A 17,624-nucleotide genomic window follows, 5' to 3' on the forward strand; every position below is an offset into this window, starting at 1 on the left:
TGCATTCAAGATATAAATTCCACTTGGTCATGGTGTATAATCTTTTTAATGTGCTGCAGAATTTCTTTTGTTAGTATTTTGTTGAAAATTTTTGCATCAATATTTTATCAGAAATGTTGTTTTGTACTTTTATTTTTCTGTAGATTCTTTGTCTGGCTTTGGTATCAAAGTAATGCTGGCCTCATAGAATGAGTTGCAAATATTTCCTCTTCAATTTTTTATAAAACTTTGAGGAGGAGTGATATTAACTCTTTAAATACTTGCCAGAATTCACCAGTGAAGTCATCTGGTTCTGAGCTTTTGTTTGCTGGGAACTTTTTGACTTCTGATTCAATCATCTCACTATTTATAGATTTGTTCAGATTTCCTTTTTTTTTTAATGAGATAATCTTAGCATGTTGAATGTTTCTAGGAATTTGTCCTGAAATTTTCACCTAGGCTATCCTATTTGTGTGTACACTTTCTCTTATTACTCTATTATAATCCTTATTTCTCTATAATCAGTAATGATGGGCGTCTATGATGGCTTAGTGATAAAGAATCCACCTGATAATGTAGGAGACTTGGGTTTGATCCCTGGGTCTGGAAGATCCCCTGGAGAAGGAAATGGCAATTGACTTCAGTATTCTTGCCTGGAAAATCCCATGACGGGGAGCCTGGTGGGCTACAGTCCATGGGGTTGCAGAGTTGGACACAACTTAGTGACTAAACAACAAGAATAAATTGAAATCCACTACTTTTACTGTAGAGTTATCTATTGTTCCTCTAGTTCTGTAATGTTTGCTTCATATATATAGGAATTCTGATGCTTGGCACCTATATGTCTAAAATTGTTATGTTTTCTTGGTGAGTTGACCCTTTTATTGTTATATACTGTCCTTCTTTGACCCTTCTAACACTTTTGACTTAAAGACTTTTTTGTCTGATGTTAGATTGGCTACTCTTGTTTTCTGTGGGTTTCTATTTGCATGGAGTAAACCTTTTTTTGTCCTTTCTTTTGCAATGTATCTGTGTTGTTAGATCTAAACAGGTTAAGAAGCAGCAGTTAGAATTGGATATGGAACAACAGACTGTCCAAATCGGGAAAGGAGCACATCAAGGCTGTATATTGTCACCCTACTTATTTAACTTCTATGCAGAGTACATCATGTGAAATGCCAGGCTGGATGAAGCACAAGCTGGAATGAAGATTGCTGGGAGAAATATCAATAACCTCAGATATGCAGATGACACCACCCTTATGGCAGAAAGTGAAGAGGAACAAAAGAGCCTTTTATGAATATGAAAGAGGAGAGTGAAAGTTGGCTTAAAACCCAACATTCAGAAAACTAAGGTCATGGCATACAGTCCCATCACTTCATGGCAAATAGATGGGGAAACAATGAAAACAATGAGAGACTTTATTTTTGGAGCTCCAAAATCATTACAGGTGGTGACTGCAGCCATGAAATTAAGAGATGCTTACTCCTTGGAATAAAAGCTATGACCAACCTAGACAGCATATTAAATAACAGAGACATTACTTTACCAACATAGGTCCGTCAAGTCAAAGCTATGGTTTTTCCAGTAGTCATGTATGGATGTGAGAGTTGGACTATAAGGAAAGCTGAGCACCAAAGAATTGATGCTTTTGAATTGTGGTGTTGGAGAAGACTCTTGAGAGTTCCTTGGACTGCAAGGAGATCCAACCAGTCCATCCTAAAGGAAATCAGTCCTGCATATTCATTGGAAGGACTGATGTTAAAGCTGAAACTCTGATACTTTGACCACCTGCTGGGAAGAACTGACTCATTTGAAAAGACCCTGATGCTAGGAAAGATTGAAGGCAGAAGGAGAAGTGTTGACAGGATGAGATGGTTGGATGGCATCATTGACGTGATGGACATGAGTTTGAGTACACTCTGGAAGGTGGTGATGGACAGGAAAACCTGGTGTGCTGCAGTCCATGGGGTTGCAAAGAGTTGGACTCGACTGAGCGAATGAACGGAACTGAACTGAGATCTAAAATGTGTGTCTTATAGACAACATTAATTAGATCCTGGGGAGTCGAATCCATTTACATTTAAAGTAATAACTGTTAGGGAAGAATCTACTATTGCCATTTTGGTATTGTTTTATATCTTTAAAAACAAAAAATCTTGTATTTTTTCCCTAACTGCTTTCCTTTGTTTTTATTTGATTGTTGTTTTAGCACATGTTGATTTCCTTCTCATTTACTTTTTTGTATATTCTATAAATATTATCTTTCTGGTTATCATAGAGATTAAATATAACACTCTAAATTAATAACAAACTGTTTAAACTGATAACAGCTTAGCTTTAATCACATACAAAAGCTATTCCTTTTTAGTCCCCTTCCCCGTGTATGTTATTTGTGTTACAAATTGTATCTTTACATATTGTATAATCCATTAGCATAAATTTATAATTACTTTTTCAGCTTTTGTCCTTTAAATCCTATTAAAGAATCAAGAATGGAGGTATGCATTGAAATCACAATAATGCTGCCTTTTAAATATAAAAAAAATACAAATATTTGTTTTTGTATTTACCTTCACTAGAGTATGTTATGTTTTTGTATTTACCTTAACTGGAGAAGGCAATGGCATCCCACTCCAGTCCTCTTGCTTGGAAAATCCCATGGATGGAGGAGCATGGAAGGCTGCAGTCCATGGGGTCGCTAAGAGTCGGACACGACTGAGCGACTTCACTTTCACTTTTCACTTTCATGCATTGGAGAAGGAAATGGCAACCCACTCCAGTGTTCTTGCCTGGAGAATCCCAGGGACAGGGAAGCCTGGCGGGCTGCCGTCTGTGGGGTCGCACAGAGTCGGACATGACTGAAGCGACTTAGCAGCAGCAGCAGAGAATGTTATGTTTCATATGGCTTTCAGGTAGTGTAGTATCTCTTTGTTTCAACATGAAATATTCCCTTCATCCTTTTTATAGGAATGTTGAGTGGTAATAAATTCCTTCAGCTTTGTTTACCTGGTGATGTCTTAGCTTTTACCTTATAGCTTTGCTGTGAAAGCAATAGCTCCTACTTCACACTGGTGGCTTTAGTTCCAACTTTATGTCAGCATTGGAGAAGGCAGTGGCACCCCACTCCAGTACTCTTGCCTGGAAAACCCCATGGATGGAGGAGCCTGGTAGGCTGCAGTCCATGGGATTGCTGAGGGTCGGACACGACTGAGCAACTTCACTTTCACTTTTCACTTTCATGCATTGGAGAAGGAAATGGCAACCCACTCCAGTGTCCTTGCCTGGAGAATCCCAGGGACGGGGGAGCCTGGTGGGCTGCCTTCTATGGGGTCACACAGAGTCGGACACGACTGAAGCGACTTAGCAGTAGCAGTTATGTCAGCAAGTCCTAGTTATTGCTCAAGGTTTGTGTGTACTGCTTTTAGCTTGGTTAGCAGTTCCTGGTCATAACTTGGACCAGACTTGGAGTGAGCATACTTTTGCGTGTGTGTGTGTGTGAGTCATGGAGATGTATATGTCTCTGATTCAGTTTTTAAAAATACTTATAGAAAGTTTATGATTTAGTGTGGGAAATTTTGGTGTTTTCTGTGTCTTACCTTGATCCCCTCAGTATTTTCTACTCTTCTGCTACATGGTAATAAAAATATGTCATTATTTAAAAAAACAAAAACCCTTTGGAGCACACATTCCTATGATAATTAGCAGCTACAAGACCCAGAGTCTATTATGTCTTTTCAAATTTCATTTGTGTTCTGTTGTTCTTCTTAGGATCTTGGTTTTTTCTGATGTTTGCTCTTCATTTTCTGCCTTACTAGGATCTACTTTATAATCATTTTTGTATCTTTGCCCTTTTACATTTAATTTTGAGTGAATTCTCAAGTCTAGCCATTTTGTCTTTTATGATATTTATTTTTTACACATTAATTATGACTTAACACTATAATATTTTTATTGTTATCTTCAATTTTACCCTGAACTCTGCTTGCTCATTTTTAATTTCCTTCTTTTGTTTTAGAGCGATTGTATCTCTAGTTTGAGCTCTTTCTGACTTCATAGAAGTGATGTCTTTTATTTTTTATGACAAAGCTTAATCATGTTTTATAGTCTTCTTAAGTAATTCATACTGTAATATTTGTTGTTGAAGTCACTTTAAATTTATTTCTTTAATTTAAAAAATTTCTTATGCTTTTTTCCCCTGATTATTTCTTATATATGAGTGGTGTTAGCTTTTTGCTCAACAACAGTGTGTTTGTGTGTTTATTATGGAAGGGATGTATAATACCCACAGTTCATTTTAAAGGTTGTTTGGTGGCAACAAATTTCCATGGAGTCAGAAGTCAGATCTTTTATATACATTTTTTTTTCCCCAGATAAGACTTGGAATAAGTCTTGGTTTTGGTGCTCATGGAATCTCCGTAGCTAATATCAAGGCTTGAAAATTCTGTTTTGTAAACTCATAACTGTCTTCAGTTCTTCAGCGTTCATCCAAATGGTCTTCTTCTGCCCAATATTTCATGTCAGTACATTTTTTCCTTCAGCTTTTTTTTAATCATTGTATTGTATTGAATTTAATTCTTCAAGAAAATTTTCTTCCTCTCATTGCTCATCTTCCTATTTTTAGTTTTTCCCTCTGTAAAAATAGAGAGAGCTTTTAAGAATTTGGGCTTCCATGGTGACTCAGATGGTAAAGATTATATGCCTGCAATACTGGAGACCTGGGTTCAATCCTTGGGTTGGGAAGATCCCCTAGAGAAGGAAATGGCAACCCCCTCCAATATTCTTGCCAGGAGAATTCCATGGACGGAGGAGCCTGGCAGGCTATGGTTCATGGGGTTGCAAAGAGTCAGGCACAACTGAACAACTAACAGTTTAAAGAATATAATGATTGTAAGCACTTTCTTTTCATCTTTTGGCACTTAGAATGTATAATCAGCTCTTAAAACCCCAATTTCCAAGTATTTATTGTAGTTATTATATGAGATCTTTTTCTTCCTTTGTTTCACTGAAGATTAAATTTATTGTTTTTCAACTTTTATATTCATTGAAGTATGTTTTAATAAAAAAGGGCAAAGTAAAAATGTCTTAGATGATGTTTTATATTGAGAGCCATGATTCAAGTGTTTAAAAAAATGTTCTCTTCAATTTTCATATCACAACCTCTTCTGAAAAACAGGTAAGAGGTACACTATTTTACAAGTTAAAAAAGGCACTGTTCACTTGTTAAAGCTCAGATCATTAAAATAGAACATGGAATGAAAATCTTAGACCCTATATTTTCACGTTTTTATGCTAATTTTCATTGAATATGTTAGTAAAAATCAAATGTATGGACTAGATATGATAAAATGCTCAAAAATGTTTGGGGACATTTTTACTGCAGCTTTGGCCTCTTCTATTTGTGAGAGCTGACAAAGGACAATATAGTCAAGGCTGTGGTCTTTCCAGTAATAATGTATGGATGTGAGAGCTGGATGTGAGATAAAGAAGGCAGAGCACCAAGAAATTGATGCTTTTGAATGGTGGTGCTGGAGAAAACTCTTGAGAGTCCCTTGGAAAGCAAGATCAAACCAGTCAATCTTAAAGGAAACCCTGAATATTCTTTGGAAGAACTGATGCTGAAACTGAAGCTCCAATACTTTGGCCACCTGATACGAACAGCTGAGTCATTGGAAAGGACCCTGATGCTGGGAAAAATTGAAGGCAAGAGGAGAAGGGGATGACAGAGAAATGAGACGATTGGATGACATCACTGATTTAACGGGCTTGAACTTGGGCAAATTCTGGGAGTTGGTGCGGGACAGGGATGCATGGTGTGCTGCAGTCTATGGGGTCATGAAGAGTCAGACACGACTTGGTACTGAACCATAGCAACAACAGTGCTTCTGACAAGAAAAGTCTTTGTCAGAAGTTAAGAGCCACTGGTTCCTCAGCACTTGACAGAGTTGATTAACAAGAGTCTTTCCAGGAGTTCCTTAGAGCCTAACGTTTAGGTTTCTTTCTTAAACCAGTTTGATCATAGTATTGCTTGTGAATGGCACTTTGGCTTTGCATAGTTTTCTCCAAATGTATTGCAAACTTTCATAAAATCCAATTCCAGACTCTTAAATTTAGCAGTGGACAGAGGGTCTTCATTCAGGATGATGGCTGGGTTATGCTTAACTGTTAACTCCTATGTTTCCTCTTTCAGAGAAAGAGGTCTCTCACTAGTTCACTTGGTTACCCATGGCGTGATTGATTCCTGTTCTAGAATACCCATATATTGTTTTACTAAGGCTAGAAAAGAATGAAAAAAACCAATAGCACAGAGAGTAATAGAGAGGAAAATAATCTTGTTTAAAATTAAGATCCAGTTTCTGTTCCCTTCCTGGTTTCCTGATTCCCTGCAAGTGGCAGAGGATATGTTTATCCATTTTCCCCAGAAACATAACTAAGAGGACCTCCAAAATCAGATACAAAGGGGAGATACGAGAAGAAGCTAGAGATTTCCTTTCCCACTTAAGGAAAAGTCATGTTGATAGTTCTACATTCCTCTTTCAGACCCCTATTTTCTTATTACAGACGTTAAGAATGTACTTCTTCTATGAACAACAAAAGAATGATACCCTGTTGACTCAAACAATTAACCATACCAGAGTATATTGCAATAAACACAACATGTAATCAAAGGATAGGTGGTAAAGTGAAAATACTTTTTCAACACTCTGAGATTTTAGGGGGAAGTAACACCATCACCACTAAGCACTGACATTTATTGAACACTTCTCTGTGTAAGATGCATTATCTCATCTGATCTGCAGAACAATGACGTATGAGGTGGCTGTTAGTATTACCTCTATTTGGCAGGGAGAAAACTGAAGGCTAAAGAGGATATATAAGTTGCTTAAGGCCACACAGCTTGTTCATAGTGAAGTCAAAACCATACCAGTCTATTGGGCTTGACTAACTTTTTTCAGTCTGTTCCCAATTTACATTTTTAACTGGAGTATGTGTGCATGCTAAGTTGCCTCAGTCTTGTCCGACTCTTTGTGACCCTGTGGACAGTAGCCTGCCAGGCTCTTCTGTCCATGGGATTTTCCATGCAAGAATACTGGAGTGGGTTGCCATGCCCTCCTCCAGGACATCTTCCCAACTCAGGGATTAGAGTATAATTGCTTTAAGATGTTATGTTAGTTTCCGCTGTATAGCAATGTGAATCAGCCATAAGTATACATATATCTCCTCCCTCTTGGGCCTCCTTTCCACTCACCTTTATGCTACCCATGTAGGACACCACAGAGCACCAGGCTGAGCTCCGTGTGCTTCCCACTGGCTATCTGTTTTACATGTGGTAGTGTATATAAGTCAGTCCTTACTTCCGAAGGCTGGCTGAGCCTCTTATGTATTTTTTCAATGTTTCTGCCAAGACTGTGCAGGACATGGATAAGCAACTATAGAATAGTATTATAGATGACCAGGAAAACACTCCTTTTCCATGAATGAGGATGTTGAAGACTGCATTTTATTGGAGATTCTAGTCAGTTTAGTGTGTGGCTTAGTAGGTGAGTGCCACCAGCTTTTCACTGGTGTGGAACTCTTGAGAGAAGTTAGAATGGTCCTCTTAAGTGGTTAGGTGGCAGAAAACTTGAATTGACTAGAAATGACTTAAATTAATATGCCACTCCAAATAACCAAATTTCTTGCCTTGTAGTCATATAGCCTGCATTCTTTAAGACAAATTTTAATTCTATTAAGTAATAATTATCAGAATGATACATATTTGGGTATGCCTAATACAAAATATAGGTCAGGAATGGAAGCTTACATTTAGCTGTGCCTTTTCATTTTATTAGTATTTAAAGGTGAATTCTTCATGCATGCCTTTTTTGCTGTTACAGGTTATTTTAAGAGGGGTAAGAAAAGCTAAACAATATTGATCAGATGATAAAATTAAGATGCTTACAAAAAGGTAAGCTGCGTTCACCAATAATATTTATATTTTTAACTGATTAGATAAGTAAACCCAGAAACTCAAATTGGTGTGTTTGTATTAGTTATTTTTCATCACTAGGAAAAAGTTTTAAAGAGGACATGCCAGTTTTTAACAAAGCTTTTCTGAAAAACATCTTTGAAATCATCACCAGTCTTTGCAGGTTTGAGTTCAGATAGAGTCAGCTATGATCAAAATAAATTGATACTCCATAAAAAGGAGTAGCAGAATAATTTATATTCAGCCGAAGCTCAAATACTAATTCAGAGAGAAGATTTCAAGATGAAATATATCCTGGAGTTAAAAAAAATCTAATTACCCTGACTACTGCATTCCTTAGCAAACCAAATTTTACTTTTGTATCTGTGCTATGAAGGCAGTGCCTAGTTGGGTTTAATGGAGTTCTTTTTTCATTACAATCTATAGATTTTGCTTATTCCTGAGAATAAAAATAAAATTTTCAGAAAAGCTGATGCAGAGTGATAATTTTTCATGAGTATATCTGTCTCTAAAACTAGATTCTTAACACATGTTTTATTCAGTGATTACATTTACTTCCAGTTTTATTAGGGAAAAAAATTAAAATTATGTAATTTGAAGAGCAAGAAATAAAAATATATTTTGTCTATTATTTTATTTTTCCTATATGGCAGTGATATGCATTTAAGTTCTCATCTTCATGGAGTTTCCTGGTACTCACGTGTGCACATTTTGCTAATCCTTCTGTTTGCAATGTATCTTAGATGCTTTTGCCTTATGAAAACACCTGAACAAATTGCACATGTCACCATTGCAGCTTTCAACTATCATAATCTTTAACTTTCTAGTCAAGGAATCCTTGTCTTCCTTTTGTGCAAATATTTAATTGTTCAGGTTAATCCGATTTATGTGGTCAGAAAGAAGGAAAATACAATGCATTCTGAATTTGACCTTCTTTATTAAATATTCTACTAGCAACACTCATGGTTGCTGAATTGTACAAGCTATTGAAATGAATCTGAGTGCCAGCAAAAACCTTGATTACAAATAATAAGCCATGCTTTATTAATCTTCAAAATAGCTACACAGGCATTCCTTTTTTCCCCCCAACTTCTTAGAAGAAGAATAGTGTAACGGGTAGATCAATGGAGTTAACAACAAAGAAAAGAACACCATCATTTGATTTTTAAAGTTATAGTCCATTCTTTTTATTTTAATTTTCTTAGCCTCAAAGCAACTTAATATTCTTTCTGCATTTTTAGGCTGTTGCATTTCTTATGTTTAAAAGTTGAATTCTGAAAGATTTCCACATGTAGGACAAGCAATTTTATATTTAAGTATATCTGTAAGGTGTTTTCATTAATTTTATTATATTTCAAGAGAAATTTCAGAGCTTAATAGATAATAGTGACAACAAAGGAATGATTCTGTAGACAGAAAGCAAAGTATACGTGTTAAGGTCTAAATGCAAGCAAATGCTTAAAATGCAAACAGCATGTCATTATATCAGGATCATATAAGACACAATGGCTAGAGAGGATGCAAAGCTAAATTGGCATCTAATATGAGTCAGTGAAGTTTTCAGCCTTGAGCTTAATTAGTAGAAGGGCATAGTGAATTAAAGAACCCTCTGCCAAGTCAGAAACAGGGGAGGGCAAGGAGCAATAACAGCAAAAATGATACAGACTTAGAGGAGTCAAATTAAGATTGATATTAATTAAAAGTGGATGAAAGAAGACAAGTAGAGAGAAGTTTACAGTGACCTGATAAAATGCATGTATCTATCAGGTGTTAATAATATAAATATAGGTATTGGCTTTGCATTTTGAACAACTGCCATTTAGGGTAACCAAAAGAGATACACTTCAGTTCAGTTCAGTCGCTCAGTCATGTCTGACTCTTTGTGACCCAATGAATTGCAGCATGCCAGGCCTCCCTGTCCATCACCAACTCCCGGAGTTCACTCAAACTTACGTCCATCGAGTCAGTGATGCCATCCAGCCATCTCATCCTCTGTCATCCCCTTCTCCTCTTGCCCCCAATCCCTCCCAGCATCAGGGTCTTTTCCAATGAGTCAACTCTTCGCATGAGGTGGCCAAAGTACTGGAGTTTCAGCTTTAGCCTCATTCCTTCCAAAGAAATCCCAGGGCTGATCTCCTTCAGAATGGACTGGTTGGATCTCCTTGCAGTCCAAGGGACTCTCAAGAGTCTTCTCCAACACCACAGTTCAAAAGCATCAATTCTTCGGCGCTCAGCCTTCTTCACAGTCCAGCTCTCACATCCATACATGACCACAGGAAAAACCATAGCCTTGACTAGACAGACCTTTGTTGGCAAAGTAATGTCTCTGCTTTTGAATATGCTATCCAGGTTGGTCATAACTTTCCTTCCAAGGAGTAAGTGTCTTTTAATTTCATGGCTGCAGTCACCATCTGCAGTGATTTTGGAGCCCCCCAAAATAAAGTCTGACACTGTTTCCACTGTTTCCCCATCTATTTCCCATGAAGTGATGGGACCAGGTGCCATGATCTTAGTTTTCTGAATGTTGAGTTTTAAGCCAACTTTTTCATTCTCCTCTTTCACTTTCATCAAGAGGCTTTTTAGTTCCTTTTCACTTTCTGCCATAAGGGTGGTGTCATCTGCATATCTGATGTTATTGATATTTCTCCCGGCAATCTTGATTCCAGCTTGTGTTTCTTCCAGCCCAGCGTTTCTCATGATGTACTCTGCATACAAGTTAAATAAACAGGGTGACAATATACAGCCTTGACGAACTCCTTTTCCTATTTGGAACCAGTCTGTTGTTCCATGTCCAGTTCTAACTGTTGCTTTCTGACCTGCATACAGGTTTCTCAAGAGGTAGGTCAGGTGGTCTGGTATTCCCATCTCTTTCAGAATTTTCCACAGCTTATTGTGATCCATACAGTCAAAGGCTTTGGCATAGTCAATAAAGCAAAAGTAGATGTTTTTCTGGAACTCTCTTGTTTTTTCCTAGTGTTTACTATATATTAAATGCTGGGTATCTGTCTCTTTTATAAAATGGAAATTGTAATACAGCTATGCCTATGTGGGAGAGTTAAATACCCAGTCTGTTAGTGGCCATCTGAGTCTTCCTTCATGAAACTGTCCTCAGCTCATATTCCCACCTCCCACAAAGAGTATGGGAGAACACCCATATTCTTTACTGGCCTGTTATCTAGTATCTTGTTCCCTTTGTTTGTAGATTCTGAAATGCAGCTTTTAAAACAGTTGGATTTCTGTGAAATTGGAATGTGTTTTGTCACCTGTGGGGGCCTCGTAGGCTCACATGCACTGCTGGCTGGGCAGCAGTCAGGGGTTAGCTGTCGCCATATGTGTGAGTTTGTCTTTCCTGATTAGACGTGACACACCCTTAGCGTTTCATTTCACAAACCATTTTAGATCAACTCGAGGAGGGATCGTGTGTCTCACATTGACACCTTCTGGTATGATTATGAAAGTGACAGCATCAAAACTTGGGAAGCTTGGGTGACAGTTCCACCGCCAACTTATTTAATGATGTTGTGTGAAAAACATAGGCATTAATGGCTCCAACTTGCAAAGTTATTCAAAAGAGTTAGACTTGAAACATAATGTTAGAAATATTCTAACAAGTTCATTTTGCTCCTGTTTTCCTGTTTATATATGCATGAGTGATTACTATATATTTTAAAAGTCCACTATAGCTTTTACAGGGGAGAAAAAAGACAAATTTCAAGTTATAGCGTTGTGTCATGGTTTAATTGGCAAGCATTTAAAATTTTGTAGTGGTCATTGAACAGCTGATAATTGCTAGGGCTTTATGTGATACATATATCTTTTTTTAAAAGACTTTTTTTGACGTGGACCATTTTTAAATTCTTTATTGAATTTGTTACAACATTGTTTCTGTTTTATGTCTTGGATTTTTGGCCACAAGGTATGTGGGCTCTTAGCTGCCTAATTAGGGATGGAACACACATGCCCTGCATTGGAAGGCAGTCTGAACCACTGGATCACCATGGAAATCACCATATATGTCTTAACTGGGTTTACTAAACCAGGTCTCATGCTTCAGAGGTTCCTTTCCTACTCTGTCTACTAAAGAACACAGTTTTCCCTTAGACTCTATTTCTTTTTTTTTTTAATTTAATTTTATTTTTTAACTTTACAATATTGTATTAGTTTTGCCAAATATCAAAATGAATCCGCAACAGGTATACCTGTGTTCCCCATCCTGAACCCTCCTCCCTCCTCCCTCCCCATACCCTCCCTCTGGGTCGTCCCAGTGCACCAGCCCCAAGCATCCAGTATCGTGCATCGAACCTGGACTGGCGACTCGTTTCATACATGATATTATACATGTTTCAATGCCATTCTCCCAAATCTCCCCACCCTCTCCCTCTCCCACAGAGTCCATAAGACTGATCTATACATCTGGGCCTTCCTCTATGTAGATTAAGCAAATTAGACACTGATAGATAGCTTCATAGACGTCATGGTGGTGCACCAATGATCCCCATAATGTATTTGCATTTTATCAATGGTTTTTGGAGCCCAAAAGCCCAAGAAGATGATTCTCATGATTAGGTCATATATATACCAAAAATTTGATTGTCAGTGACAGTATTTCTTAGGTTCTTCCCATGTGCGCTCATCTGGGATCAATGAGTGATGACTTTTTTTTTTTTTAACTATTATTTGAAAATTAAAATAGATCTTTTCATTTATATAATAATACATGTATACTTCAGAAAAATGTGAAAACTATATAAATGTAGAAGCAATGGCAGAATATAATCTTAAAGAAAAGTCATCTAGAGTTTATATTTTCTTATGTATCTTTCAGGTCATTTTGTTTCTATAAATTGTGATCATATATGTGTATAATAGTGTTTCTTCCTCCTTTCATCTAACACTTAATAGTTTATCTTGCTATGAAACTCCATACAGCTTACCTAAATATCTGTATGTTACTCAACGAAACACACAGATTTCATGTCCCTATAGTTACAAATTGGTATTATTTTAAATTTATATTCTTCAGTAAATATCTTGAACAGGAACCTTTTTTTTTTTTTTTAACCTTACATGATTTCAGGTCATTTCTTTAGGATAAATACATGAACTCTCAGAATTGATTGTCAAAGAGGATAACTTTCTTTGAGGTTTTGTGTTTTTGTCAACAGATTCCTTTCTGAGAGCTTTAAAATAATGTATCACCCTAACAGAGATGAATAAGTAGACATGGGCATATTTTTCATCAAAGAGGAAAAAAAATCAATTGTCTAACATTTTCTCTTCAAAATTCTTTGATTTTTCCATCAATATTAACGAGTCCTGATATAATCAGGGAATAGCCAGGCAAGCATGTGGATAAACAAAACAAAGTTAACAAGCAAATGAAACAAAGCAGAGCACGCAGGACATATTGGAAAATAGAATCTGGGCGGTGTAAAATTAAGAGAACTTCAGCGACGATCAGGCCTGGATTATGCTCCGGAGCATTTTTGGCAAAGAACTTTGCAAACCTTAAATGTGAAGGGAGTTGAACATTTTGAAAATTAATGAGAGCTTTCCTGGATAATATCTGTGGATTGTATTTATATTTCTGCTCAAATTGTACAGCATGATGCTAGTGTAAGTATCCCCTTTTGGACTGAGCTAGCGCTCTCTCAGAGAAGGCAATGGCACCCCACTCCAGCACTCTTGCCTGGAAAATCCCATGGACGGAGAAGCCTGGTGGGCTGCAGTCGGACACAACTGAGCGACTTCACTTTCACTTTTCACTTTGCTGCACTGGAGAAGGAAATGGCAACCCACTCCAGTGTTCTTGCCTGGAGAATCCCAGGGATGGGGAAGCCTGGTGGGCTCCTGTCTATGGGGTCGCACAGAGTCGGACATGACTGAAGTGACTTAGCAGCAGCAGCAGCAGCAGCGCTGTCTAATGTCAGAACGTTTTACTTATAAAAGAGTCTGTCCCTCCCTAGATGTGCAATTTTTAAAGTTCAGTTTGAGAACCGCATCTTCCTGAGGACATTTTAAATTTCAGTATGTTTGACAAAGGTTTGCCACCAATCATTTATTACCCTGGGGGTGTTTTATCATCTATTTGTATTCTGAATATTTTGTGCTCCACATGTTGCGACTATGGGACATATTGAATATTACTACTTTAGATGGAAGATTTTTGAGATTGAGGCATAAACATGTACACTGTAACTCTATCTCTAAGCTATTAAATGTCCCTCATAATTCAGAGTTCAGCATTTTCATGCTTTATCACATAAATTCCCATCCGATGTCAGTTCTATTTACCAAAATCCTAATTTAGCTTGTGATGCTTAAGGAAATTTCATTAATCTCCTCAGAAGAGGTTATGGGAATTCCCATAATGGTGATCCAGGCATTGGGACTCTGTGTTTTCACTGCCAAGTGTTCAGGTTCATCCCCTAGTTGGGGAACTAAAATACTGCAATCTTCATAGAATGGTCAAAAAAAAAAAAAAAAAAGAGAGAGAGCGAGAGAGAGAGATTATCATCATTTCATATGTGTATTCCATAAATCTATGTATTGCTTCCCCAAATATTTCCATGGTCTGAATCATATTTTTGATGTCTTGACAATCTCATAGAGAATTTCATATATATACCTTTCAGTTCAGTTCAGTTCAGTTCAGTCACTCAGTCGTGTCTGACTCTTTGCGACCCCATGAATCGCAGCACGCCAGGCCTCCCTGTCCATCACCAACTCCCGGAGTTCACTCAGACTCACGTCCATCGAGTCAGTGATGCCATCCAGCCATCTCATCCTCTGTCGTCCCCTTCTCCTCCTGCCCCCAATCCCTCCCAGCATCAGAGTCTTTTCCAATGAGTCAACTCTTCGCATGAGGTGGCCAAAGTACTGGAGTTTCAGCTTTAGCATCATTCCTTCCAATGAACACCCAGAACTGATCTCCTTTAGATTCATATCAAAGTTTTTATTACAAATTAAAAATTTTGAAACAGCAGTATTTTTGAAGACATTTTTATTTTGCGTATGGCTGTGTGATCTTCGCTGCAGTGCCCACACTTTTTGTTGCCGCATGTGGGCTTTGTCTACTTGTGGCCAGTGGGGGCTACTCTCTAGTTGCGGTGTTCAGGCTTCCTGGTGGCTTCTGTTGTTGCAGAACGCTGACTCTAGGGTGCACGGGCTTCGGTTGTTGTGACACATGGGCTTAGTTGCCTCACAGCATGTGGGAACGTCCCAGACCAGGGATTGAACCCATGTCCCCCATGTTGACAGGCATATTCTTAACCACTGGACCACCAGGGAAGTCCTACTATTTTTAATCTCTTGTTTTCCACCCACTATTTCCCTTCTGCTTACAAAGCATGGCAACATCTTCCCTTGGTTCTGAAACACTGAGTAACTCTATCCCTTTGCAATAATTTATAGATAGTATACATTTATAAGAAAAGGGCTTCTCTGGTGGCTCAGTTGGTGAAGAATCCGCTTGCAATGCAGGAGACCTGGGTTCAGTCCCTGGTTTGGGAAGATCCCCTGGAGAAGGGAAAGGATACCCACCAGTATTCTGGCCTGGAGAATTCCATGGACTGTATAGTCCATGAGGTCTCAAAGAGTCAGACATGGCTGAGCGACTTTCACTTTATAAGAACACAAGCAAATGTGCATTAATGATATGTGACTTCTCAATATTGCTGATATTGCATATCACATGTTATCTGACTTGTGTATTCACTGTTCTCAAACTATTCTTTCCGGGCTCACTTCTCTATTTGGGGAAAGGATTTTTCTGGTTTCATTTAAATTAGTCTAACTAATAAGCACCAACTCATTCTTATCACTTCTTTCTTCCTTGATCTCAGTGATATTGCACTTTGTGATTATAATTATACCTAATCTCCTTTAAGGCCACATATACATCTTCAAACTGTAAATCACCCTATCTCCTCCCTATAAAATCTAAGGCAAAAAGCACTGATTTTTGGATCTGAAATTCTCTCCCTATTGCAAAAGCCTGAATAAAATCAATTCCCTTACTTACTTGTTTCCCGTCTTTGACAGTGTCTCAGGATAACTTCTTCCAGTTCATTTCCTACTTTGTGTGGTCAGTTCTGATTTTGCACTCTCCATCTACCTGACTCTTAAGAGTTGTTCTGTATGGTTCCTGTTTTTAAATTACAACATTGCCTGAGTAATCAAATCCTTTCAAAATTCTCAACTTCCACCATGGTACCTCTCTTTGAAATTCCAATTACATGCTTCTAATGGCCCGCTGAATATTCCTAGATAAAGATGAAACTGTTCTTCAAATTCAGCATGTACCAAACCAAGCCTATTTCCCCCATCCCACTTCATCCTGATTTTCCTTTTATATTTTCATTATTGATAACCGGAATTATTTATTGTCTATGCAAGTTTCCCAAAGCAGGAAACTGAATATATCTCTCTTTCCTTACATCTAATATCCAACAATCACTAAGTCTTTCTTTTAATTTCCCCTTGTTGAAGATTTCATTTAGACCTTCATCATCTCTCACTTAAAAGGCTGCATAAATTCATACCCAATTCTCAGCCTTTGATCATAACCTCCCTACAAATTATTCTCAACAATGTTACTAAAATTGTCTTCAAGAATGCAAAGCAGATCATGTCTCCTAGTTTCAAAAAGGAAACATCAAATTCCTTAACTTGGCACTAAAGATCCCTTGGGATTTGGACCCAGCATATCTCTCCAAACTCTGATCCTTCAAACTCAACCTGTGTTCCAGAAATAAATGTCAAAACGCCAGACTACGTGCCACACCTCCTCAGTCACTCAAGTCCATGTTCTCACACTGGCTGGGTTCCTCATCCCCTTCTTATTGGCATGATTTCTTTAAAACTTTATCCAAATATCTCTTCACAGAAAGCTTTCATGTATATCTCTTTCTTTATCTTGAGTTATGTCTTCCTCCCAGATTCTCCTCTAGCATTCCTATTGCAGCACATTTTAATTACTCATTTGTTTCACCCACACAAGCTGTCTATAGATCCACTGTCTTCTCTTCTATATTCCTGTAAATGAGTACATTGCATTGCAGTTTCCACATTTGACTCCTGGAGGGCTGTCTATTCGGGCCTCTTCCCTACCACTTGTGAAACTGCAAGGATGCTGGGGTTGAAGTTACTTAGCACACGACCAGGTCGTAGAGATTTATGATTCTCTTCATGGGGAGGCCTAAGGTTGAAGACATGGGCTATGGTGGCAAGAAAATTTTCATCCCATCATATTTTAGTCATTGTCTATGTTGCTTTTTGACATTCTCTCTAAATCCCTAAACAAATGTCCCAGGCAAACTTATCTTCCAAATATATCATTTGACCTTTCTTATCCTGGTTATCCCTTTCACTCCTTTATAACATCTCGACCATTACTTTTGCTTGCACCATGTTTCCAAGTACTCTTCCTTTGCAAAGCTGGTTGCTGAAGAGGATATCAGCAAAATCGTAGAAGTAAAAATCTTGCCTCAAGATCTGAAGTTATACAGAGCTGTCAGAGTGGATCAGGATGGGCCCACAGAGCATTCCTTGGCAGTCAAGTAAGGAATTCACTGAAATAGTAAATTACCTGTTACCTGTGCTTAGGTGTTCAGTCCTGTCTGGCTCTTTATGACCCCATGGACTATAGCCTGCCAGGCTCCTCTGTCTATGGGGA

General features: G+C 38.0%; 1 long non-coding RNA gene across 11 annotated transcripts in view; it reads left to right on the top strand.

Moving 5' to 3' along the window:
• The window catches only part of LOC147356934 (uncharacterized), a 514,461-nt gene that overhangs the window by 194,865 nt on the left and 301,972 nt on the right, over positions 1 to 17,624 (top strand). For 3 of the 11 annotated variants that reach the window (XR_015143657.1, XR_015143647.1, XR_015143660.1), the window contains one exon: positions 1,021 to 2,769. The exons of the other annotated variants lie outside the window; for them this stretch is intronic. This is a non-coding gene — a long non-coding RNA (uncharacterized LOC147356934). Of the gene's footprint in view, positions 1 to 1,020; positions 2,770 to 17,624 lie in introns of those variants that run through there. 11 annotated transcript variants of the gene reach the window in all.

The sequence above is a fragment of the Bos grunniens genome, chromosome 16 (genome assembly GCF_055505025.1).
Source record: "Bos grunniens cultivar Pamir isolate PY7600 chromosome 16, Bosgru_T2T1.0, whole genome shotgun sequence".
NCBI lineage: Eukaryota > Metazoa > Chordata > Mammalia > Artiodactyla > Bovidae > Bos > Bos grunniens.